Source organism: Durio zibethinus, chromosome 18, assembly GCF_047325235.1.
Source record: "Durio zibethinus cultivar Kanyao isolate XHJ-2024 chromosome 18, ASM4732523v1, whole genome shotgun sequence".
Classification (NCBI taxonomy): domain Eukaryota; kingdom Viridiplantae; phylum Streptophyta; class Magnoliopsida; order Malvales; family Malvaceae; genus Durio; species Durio zibethinus.
The window spans coordinates 17,049,353-17,069,005 of NC_143179.1; positions in this window are offsets into that span (position 1 = coordinate 17,049,353).

The following is a 19,653-nucleotide window of genomic DNA, read 5'->3' on the forward strand; positions in this document are numbered from 1 at the left end:
TGTGAAAAAGACAATTTCTTGTTAATATTACAAATTGTTTCTTTGAAGGAGCTTGAATATTTAATTTTTTTGTTTTTTGTATTTAATGTGAAACTCGATAGAAATTTAATAATAAAAAAGTTATTTTAATTAAAATTTATTAAAAATTTTGCTAAAGGTATTTTGGTCATTCATTATTATCACTTTTGGAGTTTATACTTTTATATATAGATGATATAATATTTTAGTTGTAAAACAAAAGGACGGACTGGTTATCTAAAAAAGAATAAGGAAAAACATGATACTGCACCTGCCGCTTCTAATGATCCTAATGGGTTTTTAGATGCATTTTATTTTTGGACAAAATAATTGGCATAATCTATTAGCTAAATTTATAATGTAGATTGAGCAACCATTTGTTTTTATAAATGAACATTTTAATAATTTAATTAGAAATGGTATATTACCCAATTATAAAACAATTTCAAAAGATACTAGTAGATCATATGCTTTTAAAATATTTTTTCTTATAAAGAAAATTTAATATCTTGTTTACAAAAAATTTCTTTTAGAATTTTGCTTATTTCTAATATTGGACCAATCGATAAAACCTTGGTTATATGTGTATTATTGGCCATTGGATGAATGATGTGTTTGTGCTTTTTTTAATATTAAGATTTTAATTTCAATGTCTTTATTAAGTGGATTTTATTATCCATTTTCATAAATATAGACATTTTGCCAAACCATATAAATTATATGTCTTTTTTTTATTTTATTATATGTTTATTATCTCCTACATGTTATTTTTAATAATAATAGATAAGATTTTTTTAAAAAATAATTAAAATTTTGAAACAAAATATTATTAGGTTGTGCTTGGCCCAACTCGACACGAAAAATAGTGTTGTGCTTGGCATGGCATGACCCAAGAAAATTACAGACCGTGTGCCATTGCAAGGCTATACCATTAACCTTCAGTGGCTGTGCCAACATGTTACGTTAAAAAATAGTACTAAGCCAACATGATTCATTAACATATTGGTTAATATTTAAATAGGCAGTGCTGACCTAGCATAGCTCATTTGATATCTCTATTTAAAATTCTCTAATTTATTTTTTCATTTTAATTTTTTATTATATAATAAATTAATAAATAAATTTTATTATATAATAAATTAATAAATAAATTTATTTATTTTAATTTTTATTAATTTAATTATTGATTAATAAAATTATTATTTGAAATAATTTAATAGTTTTTTAATTATTCATTTATTTTATAAATATTAAATCATTTAAAATTTTAATTTTAATAGCTTTAATAGTCTTTTTTTTTTTGTTTTCAATACAATTCACCTCATTGTCGTTGCTATATTTGTGTTCAAACATATATCTCAATATTGATTTTTATTTTATTATTATAGTAATTAATTTTTTATTTATTATTGTTTTTAATCTCATTGAAATTAATGTTACCATTATTCAAATAGACCCTAAATCTAATTTTCTTGAAAACCAATCTGCCTTTAGAATCTGCATCATTCACTTGATTTTCAACATTTTAACTTCCACGTCCTTTAAAAATTGAACATAAGAATTCAAAAAAATGTAATTGAGCAACAAGGTTCCGGCTACATACACTTTCAACTGCTAAAAGAGAGTGATACTACGTGTCAAGGTCTTATAAGATGATGCAAATTGAAGGTTAAAAACTGTTTCTTCTACCTAACTCTCCTACTCTCATTTTGGTTCTCCTTGTTTGACTTGTTTGGTCAAATAAACATAATTTTGTATATCTATATTTTGCAAAATATTGACTATAAAAAAAATCACAGTTTAAAATTCAAGCGACTGTTGAAACATGAAGTTTAATTGAGGTATTGTTGTTGAATTTTATGATAAATAAGATAAAATATAGGATATTGGAGAAAACTTTCTCATAGTAATGCAATTCAAAATCCTTATGCACTCAAGAAAAGAATTTAAAACGTTTCTAAATTTTGAATTAATCAATCTAATAATTTAATAATTGAAGGTAAAAAGTTTAATCAATTTTAATCAAAAGAACCAAATTGAGGTATAAATAAATTAAGAAAAAGGGAGTACTATTTCTTCTATTTTTCTCTTAAAAATATTAATCAGTACCCTAAACCTCAAAAAGTTAAAGCCAAAACGGGGGAAAAGCAAGATTACTTGGAGCCTTCAGCCAGAAAATGATATCTCGCTCCTTACAACTCTTACATTGTATCCGTACGTGAGATATTATTTATTTTAATTAAAAATTTTTAAAATTTTAAAATTTAGATTTATGCATAAATATATGTAAATCATAATAAAATTTTAAATTATTTTGATATAAAATTAGGCGTAATAAATTTCCTGATTAAAGTTTAATGTTTTTATCAAATTTAATATAGAATATACAAAATTAAGATCATACTAAACACAAAATTAAAATCACACTAAAAATGAGAATTCTAAAGATGGCATTCACGTCATATAGTGCTTGGGTCTCTTTTACTAAGATTCTAAATTAATAGATATTATTGACTTAAAAATTTTATAATTTTATTTCACAAAAAATATTTTATAAATATAAATTCAAAATTTAACTTATATACCACAACCGATTTATAAAATATCTCACGTTGAAACGCTACCAATTAAATCTAGAATTACATGAGTTGCTTCAAAGTCAAAGTCTTTATGTTAACTCAAGTGCATGCACAAAGCCAAAACCCATCCGGCTAGTCTTTCAATTAATATAAGAGAGTACCATGAAATGGGGCCAAAATTGAAGGTGCGCCATCAAATGGGACCTTAAAGGTAACTATCAAAACCGAAGCATACGTTCAACTAATACCCATTAAGTCCAAAGGCCAATGACCACATTTTTCTTAGAAATAGCTGTGACGTGCTCCACCTGCCTACCCATCAGCGAACTTCAAAGTTCAAAGCATCAAATTTAATGTCCCGTCACGTGGTTTTCGTACGTAGCTTAGCACAAGAAGACTTGACTTTGCCTTAAGCTTTCTGCCAAGTCCACAAATTAAAAGCAATATATGGATGCCCCGCAATCCTTTGCCTTACAGCTTTAACGGGCCAACCATGGAAGGCAAGTAAAGTTGCTTTCAATCAATATATGTCCAGAATATGTGCTAATCAGTGAGTTTTAAAGCAAAAGTTCGTTCAAAGTTAAGACCAATACAGTGAAGCAAGAAAAAGCTTCAACGTTTAAACGTATCCACTAAAAAAACCCATGTTAAGGGCTGAGAGCGTGGGCTTCACTTCAATGTTGTGGGATTGGTTTGAGTGCAGTAGAAAAATCCAATACTCAAACCTTCAGACTTCAGAGTGTCGATTGGGAAAAACAATGCCTTCAGCCCTTAACAGCAAGTAAAGTTGCTTTCAATACGTGTTGAAGAGTAACTGTTCCAGCGATGATCATTCAAATCAAAGTAAAGAGCACGTTGCATAGAAATTAAGACTTGGAAGGATGACTTGTTTGCACAAGAACCAACCAAAAATATGTTAGTTACAAATTATTATCATTAATATTTGTTTATAGCCTTATGTACCATACTAGTTTTTACTTTTTATGCATAACAAGACCGTGAAAAGAGAGAAAACAGAAGAAAAAAAAAAGGTCAGCTACTGCACGCGGAGTAAACATAGAAAAAATTTTATATTTTCTTTAAGTAGAAAAAAAATTGAAATACAACAGTACACAATTTAAGGCAAGAGTAAACTTAAAAATCCTGAACTATTTGTTCTTTTATAACACCACAAGCGTCAATGGCTAGTTCTCAATATGTATAAACTTAAATTTAAATAAAAAATTGTAATAAAAAGAAAATGTAAATTTTGACGTCTGCCATTAGTTCTGTTTCTTTCTTCTTTCTGGATAAGTTTCTTGTTGAAACGACGTGGTTGCACAATATGGCAAATGCATAATGCATTGCTGATTGTGTATTTGTAGTCCATGATATATTTATATTTAAATATGGCAATAGTTGCATCATTTGCTGCATCTTTCCTTCTAGAGATTGAACAAAATCTTAGCAAAGTTAATGATGGAACAATTTTGGTGTTGGGTTTTTATCAACAACCTTAAATGTAGAAGATTTCCAGAATTTTTTTTTTTTACTTCTAAAAACATTTGTTTATGCTGGTTTTTCAAAATTTTATGTTTTTTTTAGCTACTTGGTAACTTTGACGGGGAATGTATTAAGACTTATTTAATTAACATTTTCCTTAATAAGAGCTGCCTAAAGACATTTTCCGTATCCTTTTTATGTATGTATGATGAATTTCTTTAATGCTTGTGTGCTTTATGCCTTTACCAAAGACGTATGTGAACTTATTGCTAGTTCCAAATAATTGTTTAAATAAAGAAACCAAGTTGGCAATGGCAATAAACCAATCTTTCCAAATTAACCCCAAGCGAGATCATCAAACGGCGTTAAATCACAAAGGTAACAAAGGAAAAACAAAATGTAAAGAGAATTTTTGGTTTGTTGAAGATTATCCGAATAGATTCAAACTTTATTGAAAAGGTGGATGTTTACCTTTTAACGAAAATAAAAACATCCCACTGACATTTCTTTTCAATTCTGCTGGTCAGGCAATGGCATTGGTTTCTTTTCAATTCTGATCATCAGGCAATTGCATTTCCAGTCTAGACCCAGCACTGAAAATCTATATAGAGGAGAAAAACAAAAGGAAAAGATGAAAATAATAGAGACGACATCAACAGAGAGCTGGTGTGCGAAAGATAGAGATATGTTGTACTACCATGTACATATGTAGCCTGTAAATTTGCATGTGCCTCCCTAAGCCAACATCTAGAATTATATACATTTGTGTGGGATAAGAGAAATAAAAAAAGGTACCTTTTTACAAAGTTTTCCAGGCCAACAGATAACACCTCTATTGTCGCATAAATCTTATCAAAAAGACATGTATCATATATACTTACATGGACACATAAAGGGTAAAAATGGCTTCGGTTGTATAGCATGTAGTAATCTCTCAAACCATAGCGCTGTACATAATGTGCAAATATACCAATATTGCAGAAGTTCAAAAATTCTCATGTACCTTAGCTGGAATGTTCAGCTCCTGAGGCATTATTGGCGGATGTGTGAGACTTACCACCTTTACTAAGCAACAAGTTTTTCATCTCTCTATAACCCCGAAGCTTCTCTAATGCATCAGCAGTTGCCTTTGATGCAACAAACCTAGAAGATGCAATACTTGAAGAAGCACAACCCCAGAGATTTGGTTTGCTCGTGAATGCTGTTGTTCCACATTTCTGGACTGGGGGCTTCCAAAAAATTAATTAAACTGGAGATATCTTGGTGAAGAGGAGGGGCTTTCTTCAGCATACGTGAAAGAGCACCAACTGCAGCATGGGATTTTCGATTCATAAACAATCCTGCCTCATTTGGCTCAGACAGATGTCTTCTACTATCATAAGACCCGGGTCTACATAGCATGCAAAGCAGGTCAATTCAGTTTACCCAAATAATTCAGAAAATTTTAGGCAGCAAATTTATTTCAGAGGTAAAACAAAAAGATCTAGCCATTTGCAGCAAAATCCATCCGTGCCAAATAAGATAACCTATTGAAAAATGACCATGATACAGGAAATATGGCGTTCTCTCCAATTTCAGATAATATTAAAATGACTCATAGTGGCTCTGGAGATGAAATTCATGACTCATTTTCGATCAAGGACCCTACTTCAGTTAAATGATTTAAAGGATTTTCTTAGAGAACATTCAGAAGAGAAAATGTCCCACACTCAAACTAAGGATAAAGCACATTTGTAGTCTCAAACTTTTCATTTGAGTTTTTATTTTATTTTTAATTTTCAAATCGTTTCATGATAGTCCTAAATCTTTTTAAAAAGATGTCGATACGGCCTCTTTGCATAAAAAGAAGAGGAAATTACAAATCAAGATAATGAATTCAAAATTATTACTTTTTATACTCATACCAAAATATATTTATTAAAAAGGAAATAAAATTTTTAAAAATTTTTAAAAGGAAACGAAAACATAATTTTTTTCCTTAATTTTAAAAATTCAACTTAAAATTAAAGGTAAAATAGTACTTTAGTTTCCTTTGTAATAATTATAAAAATTTTATTTTTTTAGTAAATACATTTTAGTATGATAATAATAAGAATAATTTTCGGTCAATATATGATTTTATTTTCTTTTTGTATTTTATTAAAATTTATTTTTTTGAATATTTATAAATTTTAGTAAATATAAAATTAAATCCTATAAAAAATAAAGCTAAAAATTATTTTTAATAAAAAAGAAAGAAATAAAGCATACTAGAATAATTTAAATATATTAATTGGTTAAAAATAAAATTTATAAAAGTTTTTAGAAGAATACAAAAGTATCATTTTTTTTCTTTAATTTTAAAAATTAAACTTAAAGTAGAGACAAAAATGATACCTTATTTTCCTTTGTAATAAATATAAATTTTTATTTCTTTTAATAAATTCATTTTGTTATGATAGCAAGGAGTAATAATTCTAAATACATTATTCTGATTCTATTTCTTTTTTATTTTATTTATTAGATTTTATTTCCCTAATATTTACAAATTTTGATAAAAAAAAACTTTAAATCCTATTAAAAATAAAGATAGAAATTATTTTTAATAAAAAAGAGAGGAATGAAAAATACCCAAATAATTTTGAATCTCGAGTGCTTTGACTTTTTTTTTCAAAATTATAAAAATTCTTGATATACTAAAGGACTTAATTAATAAGTTTAGATTCTAGTTATAATTTTAAACTTAAATAGTAAAGGAAATATGCTTATCTTTTCAAGTGATATTAAATGAATTACTGCTAACAAAATATTTGTTGATAGATTATGCAAAGATCAATTTCTTCATTTGTTGGGATTTATATTTCTGATCTTCCAATGCGTAATTCTATTGTTGTTGGTGTTGTTCTATTTTTTTTTTTTTTGGTAATTATTAGGTCAAGTGATAAAAAGTGAAAAAAGGTGTATCAAGAAGGCTATTGTGTATGCTAATTAATTGATTGAAGACTGAAAAGAGTATGGGTTGAACAAACTGATTACGATGTGTATCAAGAAATTCTTGAAGTTAGGAAGCAATGCGTATGGTAATTATTTTATGTTTTTATTCTTACATTTTTCAAGTAATTTGATAAATTGAATTATTACACTTAATTAGGGATATAATAAAAATAATAATAAAGGAATTGGCTAAGAAATATTTTTATTTGCGGGAATTTAATATATTGCTCTTAATATAATGTAAAATTATGGCTGAAAATATAATTAGACTAGAAACCAAATTAACATAAATAAATAAATAAAAACTTCACAAACCTTTTTCCATCAATAGGACAAGAAATTGTGCTAGATCAAAATTTTAAATAAAAGATTTTTGGTTGAAAACATTAATAATGTTTTTGTAGTTTTTTTTTTTTAGTTTTTCTCGTAAGCTTTTACTTTTATTATACTCAATTAAAAATTTAAATTATTATTTTGATTTAATTGAACATTCCAATGAAAATGGGGAAATTTTGTTTCTTTTGCCACGTTCAAGTTACGTATCATGCATGTTAAATGTAGCTTTTATTTGGCAAAACGATATTCTCCATTGACTTTAGAAATTTCCGTGTCAAAATCATATATATATATATATATATATATATATACACACATATATATATTACAATATACATGAATATTTAATAAAATTTGTCACGTATATGTTTATATGGACAATTTTTATAAATGATACATAAATAATATTAATTAAATATTATTTAAAATAATAAACTATCCAAAACTTTTAAATTAAATCATAATAAATATTCAAAAATTCAAATATCTATTTGAATTTAAATACATTTTATCTGGATATATCTAAATCGAATTATATATTATTTAAAATAAAAAAAATTAAAAACCTTTTTATATATGCCTCTCTTTAAATGTATTCTATAACAAATATTGATTTAAATTTAAATTTTATTTTAATTAAGATAAATCTAAATTATTTTTTAAATTTCAAGTTTTTTATATATATGACATTTTTTTCTCTTACTAAAAATCTGTATATCCCTATATTATAATTAACTGTCTTCATAATCTTTTTTTTAATAAAAAATTAGTTCAATTTTAATCTAAGGTAAAGAGTTATAGAGGCATATATTTTTTTCTTTAATAAGTGCTGATGTTGGATTTTATTTTTATCTTAGACCTTTAATATCAATTTAGTAATCATTTTATTCTCTCAAATCATTTTATTATTAAGATTTTTTTTTTTTAAATATTTAGCATATATACAATTGCTCATGCAATAACTACTAGAAAAATAGGCTTTATCAATGAAATTTTTCGTCAGTAAAAGAAGAAAATCCATTGATAATATTTTTACCAATGAAAAAATTTTGTCGGTGTTAGCTATGTCAATTATGCTATTCCATCAATAATGCTTAAAATTCATCAGTAATTACCAACGAAAAATTCGTTGATAAAATCTGTAGGTAAATTACCAATGGATTTATTAGCAATGATTTTACCTATGAAATTTTTCGTCGATAATTAGCTATGAAATTTTTCGTTGGTAAAATCAAAATCCGTTGGTAATGGGTTTTTTTCTTTAGTAAATTCATTGGTAATAATTAAAATTCCACCGATAATAATTAAAATTCCACTGATAATAATAAAATTCTATCAGTATAACTGTTGGTAATAACCATGAAAATTATCACAAAAGAATTTTTTCCATTAGTAATAATTAAATTTCGTCAATAATAAAAAAATCCATCAATAAATCTGTCGGTAATAACAAAAATTTCATTTGTAATAGTTAAATTCCATTAGTAAATTTCGTCAACAAATTTCATCGGTAAAAGTATAAATTCATAAATAATTTAAATAAAAAGATTTATAATTATTCAAAAAAACTTGTAATTATTTTCAAACCCTGTACATTACAATTTAAATATGTGTAATTATATAAATATTCTATTATTATTAATTAAAATATCAAATCCAGGTAATATTAGTCAAATACATTATCCAACATTCATCAAACATCCATCAAATACCCATAACATCATAAAATATCAATTTATAAAACATCTATAGCACTAATCCATCTAATACCTCATACAAATCCAACAGAAAATGTTACTATGTTGCTGCTACACATCCTGATTTAAAATCTTTAATGCAGTCATCAGGACTTTAATATTGAGATAGTGAAGTTTGTTTAGGCCCCATTAACTGCATTATCTGCTTTATGAATGACCTAAACAAACTTTCAACTCATTCTTCAACTCATCAATTTGTTCTTTTATTTAAGGCTAATGAGCCTACGGAGGCACAAAAGACAAAACACAAATGGACTTAGATGATCCTATTGTAGCAATGGATTGAGTTGAGTGAAGATAATCCTACTATAATAGTGGAATGAATTTAGTGAAGGAGGCCCCAAATCTATTTACTGATCCAAAGCTATACATATGAGTGCATGTAAATTCAACCCCTCCAATAGCTTCAGTCATGCTTGTGGATCGAATTTTGAATGATTGGAATAGTCTTTACCATATTTCTGAGATAATGTAGCAGCATAGTTTTCCTACAAAATGTTTAAAACAATAATCATTACTATAAGATCTGTATAGTTCACTAAAATATCACAACTTCAAACAATTCACAACTTCAACCATAATTTTCACATTTTACTAATTCATTGCATTTCAATATACACCAAACTATATACTTTAATGCAAAATTTCCTACAATGTCTTTACTTTTAATTACTTTACTATATATTTCATTAACAATAAAAATACACAAATAGAATCATAAAAAAAATATGTAATAATTTTCATCTTTCACAAATATGATATCATTTAGATAATACGCAGAAACCTTTCATAAATAAGTAGCTATCACAATATACTATTAGCATATATAGTTCATCAATAATCACAATACACAACAATCATTCCAATACCAAAAATGCAATATTTGATCAACAATCACAATATACAATTGTCATCACAATATACAATTAGAAACATAAAGCAAATTATGTAATAGTTTTCATGGTTTCACAAAGTCTTTGCATCATAAAACACACAAGATATCATTTATTTCAATAAAGCAAGGTAGCAATTTCATAATTATTCAGTCATTTGAAAGTCACTTACATTAACAACTTTAGACTTGTTGTTAACGAAGTCACCACATTCTTCTAAACGTCTGTGAATGTGATAGAAAAGCTCTGTAAAAATGGGTTCTTATTGCATCTCAAGTGACTGTATTTGTTTAGACACATTCAATGAAACATGTAACAATACAATATATATATAATTTATTGACATTTGATGATAAAAATAACTTGTGAAATAAGTAGTACCATTCTTTTTTTTATGAAAAAAAAAAAGAATCGAGTCGCCAGTGTGCTTCGTAATACTTTTTTCTTTTTGTGTCCAACATTTTGTTTGGCTTTGGTAGAGATATTTTTCCATGAGGGAGTGCTCCATATACTGTCAATAAGAGCATCCCAAATCAAAGCTATGATCTACCTATGCTCTATACCTATGCACTCTACGATGTTATCAACTTCACTCACTTTCATTGCCAAGTCTCTTTTGTTGGACAATAAGTCTTTTAATTGATTCTTCGATATATTGTTAGAGACTTGTTGAACAAGATCATCATTCGACTCAGCCCATTGATATTTTTTCTAACATAATAAATAAAAATACAATAAGTCATTGATAATAATTTAAACTTTTAATTTAAATGAAATAAAAATATATACAAAAAAATAAATATCCATTTACTACCTTAAATTTATCACATAAACTTAATTGACGCAGATACTTTATCCCATCTCAACTAAGGACTAGTACAATTCATTCAAATTATTTCTAAAATTGTTGAGCTAACCGATGATTGCTCAAAACAACTACCAACATTCATGTGTTAGTAAGATTATTTTAATTGAACAAATTCGTTAACAAACAAATAACAATAAGAAAATATTAATATATGTATCTAAGTAAAGTAATCCACACTCGCTTATCTAGATTTAAAAGTTGGTAACCCTTTGTTTGTCTCTTCGTCCTTTGCCTAATAGTCTTTCATTCTTTTCCTCCATCCAGTGGATCATTGGCTAATTCTAGATTGACGTACTACTCCATTGATAGATCACCTATCATCAGTACTGGAGGTGACCAGTATGGTCTATCAAACTATATCTAGGGTGAACTTAACCCACATGGTTTAGTTGACCCGTATGGTAGATCATGCTATATCGATTCTAATGATAACCCGATACATACATCACCTCCAATGGATCTTGCCCTAGAACTACCTCGATGGACAATATTCTTTGCACGGCGTCCCATCATTTAATCTATATCGAACAAAAACATTACATCTATATTCCAATAACACCAATGAAAAACAAATATATATATAATATTACTTTAGTAATACAAGATTAAATGAAATTAGTAAAATATATTTAATTTCAGATAAACAAGCAATAAAGTATTATATTTACCATATAAGCGATCTTTGTCCATTGTTGAACCCTAATTGATTTGAAATATGAGCAATTAAAGTCATATAAAGTTTTAAACCTTTGTATTGTTAAACCTTTTTATTGATTGACTATATGAGCTATTATTGCTATATTAAACAAAAGAAGAATAAATGATAATATAAGGTAATTATTAGTCTACTTTATCAAATAATCTATCAATGACATAAATGATCTTACAAAAATTCATTATACATATTACAAGACAAAATTCATTATACATACTACAAGATAACACGTTCACAAAAAAAAGTACTAGTTTTAATGACAGGATTTTACCTATGATATTGGCCTTCTTAGTGCAATTCCATCAATTTTGCGTAGAATTTTTCTGATCGAGACACTTTTACATGCAAAACTTGTTCTACTTTCAAATTAGTTGAAATGAAAAAAATTAAGCAAGTTAGTATAATGAAAATGAATAAAAAATCATATTCATTACAGACTATATATCTACCTAAATCCACTTTCATATACACATTAACGGAAGAGTATGGAAAAGAAGAATAAAATAGAACAATTTAATTTATTTATATTAAGTTTGATCAATACAATCAAATGACAATATTTTAATAATTAGTAATATATAAATTTCACTAAATTATCAAATATATAAAGTATTTCAAAACAAATATAAACCTTAATAATATATAACTTCAAAATGATCATTGGCTATTAGTAATATATAAATTATAACCTCAAATCAATATAAATGATTTTTATTTCTATAATTATTATTAAAATCTAGAAAATATTAAATATAAAACATCCATACAAATATATATAATATTAATACACATCAAACCCAAATTAACCAACCCTAAATCTTACACATCTAAAAGTTAATAAATATATAATTTATTTATATTAACTTTGATCAATACAATCAAGCCACAATATTTCAATAATTAGTGATATATAGATTTCATTAAACTATCAAACATATAAACTATTTCAAAACAAATATAAATCTTAATAATATATAAATTACTCTAAAATGAGATAGCTATTAGTAATATATAAATTATAACCTCAAATCAATATAAATAATTTTAATTTTTATAATTATTATTAAAATCTAGACAATAGTAAATATAAAACATCCATATAAATATATATAAATATTAATGCACATCAAACCCAAATTAACCAACCCTAATTCTTATATATCTAAAAGTTAATAAATATATAACAAAACCCAACAAATATCAATGAAAATTTCACAAATAAAAAGTAAATAACTTAACAAATAAAAAAAAACCCTAAAACCAATACTAAAAAAAAAATCCAAACAAAAATTAACAATATTCCACAAATTAAAAGTCCAATAAAAATATATCACCAACAAATTTTAACAAATATATAACTAAAACCTAAACAAATTTCAACAAACATAAAACCAAAAGCCAAATAAATTTCATCAAATAATTAACTAAAAAAACTCAACATATTGGTAACCAAAACCTAAATAAGTTTCAACAAATTTATAATAAAAAATTAAACCCTAAACTCAAAAATATACTAAAAAATAAAATAAACTCATTAAAAAAAATACACACACACACCAAAGCTAGCCAAGGGATAAGGTGGCGACACAGGCAACAAGGTGGTGATGGGGAGAGAAGGAGGGGGGATGGCAGCGGTGAGGAGAGAGGGAAGGGTAAATAGGGAGAGTGGGAGAGGGGAGGGGAAAGGGAATGGCATAATTAGGGATTTGGAAATTTATAAACAAAGGGATTGATGGTGGGAGAATTTTGAAAATTTTAATTTTAGCGACAATTTTATTGATGAAAAATTTCGTCAGTAATAAAAAAAAATTGACTTTTTAAGATAATTTTACTGATAAAATTTCCTTTAGTAATGTCCAATTTTTTTTTGAATTTTTTAGTGACAGATTTTTCTGTAGGTAAATCCATCGGTAAAATTGGTGACAATTCATGCGACACTTTTAACGACTGATTACCTATAAATTTTATTCTGTCGGTATTCCATCAGTAAAAGTGTTTTAAAAATTAAGTCGGTATTCCGTTGATAATCCATCAGTAATTAGTGATGAAAAAATTCCATCAGTAAAAATCCATCAATAATAACAATTTTTTGGTTGTGAATTTTGCAATTGTTTTTTTTTTCAATAATTCTTATTTTCATTATAATATGCCATTTTTTTATCCATCTAATTATACTTATCCTGTACCAAAATCAAGATATTAATTAAAAGAAACTTCTAAAAGATTAATGACTTTCCTTTTTTATTTGATTATTATAAACAATTTCATTTTTTAATTTACTTTTGTGAAAACGACTTTATTACTATTTTGAAGTAATTTTTTTCATATCACTTTTAAATTTTCATTCATTACATATAATATAGGTTAATTACCTAACCATAAACATGACCCATAAGAATATCAAACTAACCATGAATTGCACAGAATAAAGTTCACAAGCAAGAATACAGTTTGTACCCGCTTCAATAGTCAAATTTGCTTTGAGTTTAGCAGCAATAAATTCACACCTTTGAGTATGAAGAAAAATGGACAATTATAACCTATAAAGTAGTATTTATGTGTTCACTTAAAAATGCATGTTTAGAGTAAAATGATTATCTAAAATTGTGCCTTTGTCATATTTATCATATTTAAGAGTTCTAAAGTTTCATACTTGACAATATTATCCTTTCATTTATTTTTATTCTTTATTTCTAAGGATATCATGGTTTGATGAGATGTTTGGAAATTTCAAAAAGTCAAATTTGCTCTGAGTTTAGCAGCAATAAATTCACACCTTTGAGTATGAAGAAAAATGGACAATTATAACCTACAAAGTAGTATTTATGTGTTCACTTAAAAATGCATGTGCAGAGTAAAATGATTATCTAAAATTGTGCCTTTGTCATATTGATCATATTTAAGAGTTCTAAAGTTTCATACTTGAAATATTATCCTTTCTTTTATTTTTATTCTTTATTTCTAAGGATATCATGGTTTGATGAGATGTTTGGAAATTTCAAAAAGTCAATGTATTGTACTTGAAGAACCAAATAATTCAACTAAATTCATTTTATATTTTAATAAGCTTTTTGTGAAATGAAAGTGAATCATATAGAGGTAATATGTGATTCATAGACCTAATAATTTCAGACACAATACAGTAATACAACATGAAAATAACACAAAAAAAATTTTATATGTGTTTTAGAAAAACATATTTCGTGTTTATTTGTATCGATATGAATTTTGATGTGACACAATTCATGTGATATGTGTATTAACTTGTCTAAACACGTGATATGATAAGAATAACACGTTTAATTTAATATTATCATATGAATACACGTTTAATGTATTTAACACGTTTAACTTCTTATATTTGTTTTAATTTAATATAAACATATAAAGATTATTTTAATTTTTAATCTTTTAATTATAAGACTTAATTAGTTATTCAATATTATATAAAAATTGTTTTAAACATTTAATTATGACACTTATTTAATAATTATTATAAATTTTTTTTATATTAATACTATAAATAAAATATTAATATTAATATTAGTCCAATACATTATTATTTTATTCTTTAATCTTTAATAGTTTATTATTTTAAATTTGATAGTAAAAATTAATATAGTTATGTAATATAAATTAAAATTTAAATATATATTAAATACATGTTAAATGAGTATTAAATTTATTTATTTATTTAATATGTAAGTATTTTTTTATATTATTAATATGTCAAATTTATTTAGTTGTAAATGATGAATAGTTTATAATCGTTTATTATTTTAGTCATGTTCTTGTATATATACATATTAATCGTGTTTATTTTTGTATATTCATGTTAGTCATATCTATTTATGGATATTCGTATTATTCGTATTTATTCATATCGTGTTTAAATGAATTAATTATACACTTATTAATCATATCATGTATCATAAGTAACACATATATTAAATGTGTCATGTTCGTATTTAAGATTTAAACACATTTTATAATTCATGTCGTATTTATGTTTTAATAATTCATGTTATTATACATATCGAACATGATATGAAAACATGAATTATCAAGTCTAATAATTCATATATCATTGAAGTAGAACTTAAGATTACAACTTTTTTATGTAAGTTCAAGCAAGGTTGACAGTTTCACTATTCAAGAGATACTTTATGTATAGGAGAGTTGATATTTACTTAAAAAAGTACAAAAAGTAAATAGTTTAACACATTTAATAAAAACCTTTCGATGATAGTTCTTTTAATTATTTAAAATTTAATATTATTATTTACTCTAAATTTAAAATACACATTTAATAAAAACCTTTCGATGATAGTTCTTTTAATTATTTAAAATTTAATATTATTATTTACTCTAAATTTAAAATTATTTAAATTCAGTTTTTACAAAACACAATAAAAATTTAGCAAACCTTATTTAATAGTTTTGTCACAAATGAAAGGTTAGACGAATGGGAGGTTACATGTATGTGTTGTCTGATGAAAACGTTTGTGTTTAACATTTACAAATATAATACGTATAAATGTATAAATATACAAAAAAATGTTTAACATTTTAAAGTTAGAAACTATGTACAAATATCCATGCCGTACATACATAAACTTATAACTACCGCTCCTAATCCTTCATCCTCTTTTTTCTCTAATAAGCACGTTGAGTTGGAGACTAAGCTAGTGATGTTGGTGCTGCTGTGGGTTGGAAGCAAATAGATGCGAGTGGAGCTATTTGGGGAGGTGCTATAGGCAGTGGTCTTGTCGATGCTCGAGTTAAGAGTAAGCAGGATCAGGTGGTCTGTATTGACTGCTATTGATAGCTAGTCTAAACTGACGAGTACTAGCCACCTTTGAGGACCCAAACAATCACATACACTAAAAAATGTTCTTCTCCATATAATTGGGTCCTGATATAACTCACCGGCGATAATACTATCAATAAATGATATCGCCGTTGAATATGATTCTTCAAATTCAACAAGATAATAAATAGTAATAACACATAAATGCTATTAAACTCAACAATAACAAATAAATTGACTGATTTCAATTTCACTGGTAGGCTCCCTATCGACTGATTATGACTAAAATCTGGGTCTTCCTTCCGAACTCTAAATGTATGGATGTGCAATTGATGCATACCATGCATCCTAGTTTAATGAACACTTGCCTAGTGTTTGACATTATCTCCTTCGATGCTTTCCAAAAAAGATATACATATCACATCTCTCCATAATTGGTCTAAAAAGTTGTAGACAACCAAATCCGTGCTAGAAGATAAACCTCAATCTACTTAAGACAGGACTAAAAGGGTTGGAGAAATGGTTTATACAAAACTGAATTGTTGTAAAACCCTTTTTGGATGATATAGCTCAAAGATACTCCCACACTTCAAACAGAAAAAAAAAAAAAAAAAAAAAACACAAATCTCATGTAATGAGTGTTGTCATTGTTCTGCATAAGGTTTTAGCATATCTTGGTTGGTCGTAAGTCATCCAGTTACTCCCACAATCGCTATAATTTATTGGCATATGTATGAGGCCTTTAGTGTAGAACACAAGGTTGAGTATCAAAATATTCTAGTACAGTTACTGGAACCAATGAGGGAAAGTACTCATAAATTCATACCTACATCAAATGCATGAAGCATCATTATTCCCATGTTCGTTTCAATCAAATAAAAGAAAAAATTAGAATAATATCATATAACTATTCTTATATACATGCCTAGAGAAACGTTATATAACTAGCAATTTGATGAACATCAAACCTGCTGGCTACATCAAGCTTCCTATATAGATATGTTTAGTAAGCTGTCCCCTAAGCATATCTACTAGTCTGGCTAAGATCTCTCAAGAGGGATAAATATGCGATAGATACCTTAGCTCTACTCTTGTCAACAAGTAACATGTTGTAACTTTGCCCCCATAGTTGATAAATTTTAATGTAGCTCGCTCTTATAGCAATATTAATAAATAGAAACTAGTTATTAACTTTATAAACATTAAATAACGAGAATAAATCATAAGTGCCATTGTGATTGAATTTATTACCTACCCATTCCATATACTTGCTGCAATATGAGTCCTGAAGCTCTTAACGATGGAATCTATCAACCTTTTGAAAGAAGACTTAACTAGCTTGTGCGCATCTCCACCCCTATCATCATACTATTGGGTGGGTGGTATATCTTCAATAACTAGTGTTAAGAGGTCAATTTGGCTAATGTACATATTTTTGGACTTGCCATCTTCTCTCAAAGGTAGTCAGACGTGTTCAAGTGTCGGGTGCAGCACGTCCTTCACCTATACCAACACCACCTCCTCTTGTTCATGCCATATCTATTATTACTTAGAACAAATAGTCAATTGTCTCGACTCGAGATCTACGCAAACCAACTCACTGATCCGTCTCATCCAACCTTCAGTCGATCCAGAGGAACTGCCAACGAACTAGTTTGAACCACCTCAACCGAACCTCACGCCAAACCGAACCTTTTTCGGTCCAACTAAACCACCGTTGACCGGTCCGGTTTAGGTAAAAAAAATTTTTTTTTGAATTTTCTAATTTTTTATATGTATTATTATTTTTGTTATTTTGAGTAATTTTTTATATTTATGCATGATAAATTTCTAAATTTGTTAGAATAAATATTTGATTGTTTTAAATAATAATAAATGAAAATAAAATAGGATAATAACTAAAAGAATGTTAAAAATGCTAAAAAAAATAATAATAATCTAAAAAAAATAAAAATTGAATAATATTCTTTTTTATTTATTTTATTTTCACTGCCTAAATGTTAGAGGGAATAAAAATATACTTTTAAAAATAATTTTGCCTAGATGTTGGGGAATTATTATAAAAAAATTAAAAATATATATAAAAAAGATAATAATAAATAATAATAATAATAAAATAATAGTAAAATAAATCCTAAAATCAAACCCTAAACCCTCCGAACACTAAAATCAAACCCCAAATCTCCAAACCCTAAAATCAAACCCCAAACCCTCCAAACCCTAAAATCTCCAAACCCTAAAATCAAATCCTAAACCCTCCAAACCCTAAAATCAAACCCTAAACCCTCCAAACCCTAAAATCAAACCCCAAAACCTCCAAATCCTAAAATGAAACCCCAAAATCTCCAAACCCTAAAATCAATCTCTAAAACATCAAAACCCTAAATCATTTAAACCTTAAAATCCAAAATTTTGAAAACTTCAAATTTGGCACGAAATCTCGAATCATTGCCCGAAACTCACCAAATCTTAAAATCTTGATCTGAACCTATACTTAAAACCTTTTCAAAACTTTAAGGATATGTGCGAAAATCTTAAGTGAAGTAATTTGTTCTTGAATGCCACCTAAATAATTGGGTATTTAAAGAAATCTTATTCCATTAAGTTTTTCTCATGAGTTCTTAATTTGCTTTAATAATGGGGTTAATAACTGTTTAATAATAAAAAGCGAATAATAATAAACTGAATCTTAAATATAAATAATTGCACCTAAGCTCTACTTAGATGTTGGAGAGTCAAGGTGGTATCATTATATTTAAGAATCCAATTTCAAGATAGCATTCCATCATTATACATAGTACTTATTAGCTTACATGCATTTATTTGTTATTGTTTGCACTTGTTCGCATTCTTGTCTTTAATTTCTACTTACTTGAAAACACCATCATTTACTTTTTCATACAAAATATTTTTTTATTTAATTTACTCACTTTTAAAAATGTGTAATTTTAAAACAAAATAAAAATAATATTCCAAAGGAAATAATTTTTGGTACTCTACCTAGATATTGGAGAGTCACCAATAATTAACTTCTGTAAAGGATGTTATTTTCATTTTCAAGGGATGTCGTGGTAAATATCAGTCAAAAGCATTATCTTTAAAATTCTGCTTAGATGTTGGAAAATTTTAAAATAATTCTTTAACTTAGAGATTTTCTTGATACTCCTAAATAAATATTTTTGATAAAATTAATTTAAAAAAATAAAGGAAATTTATATTATT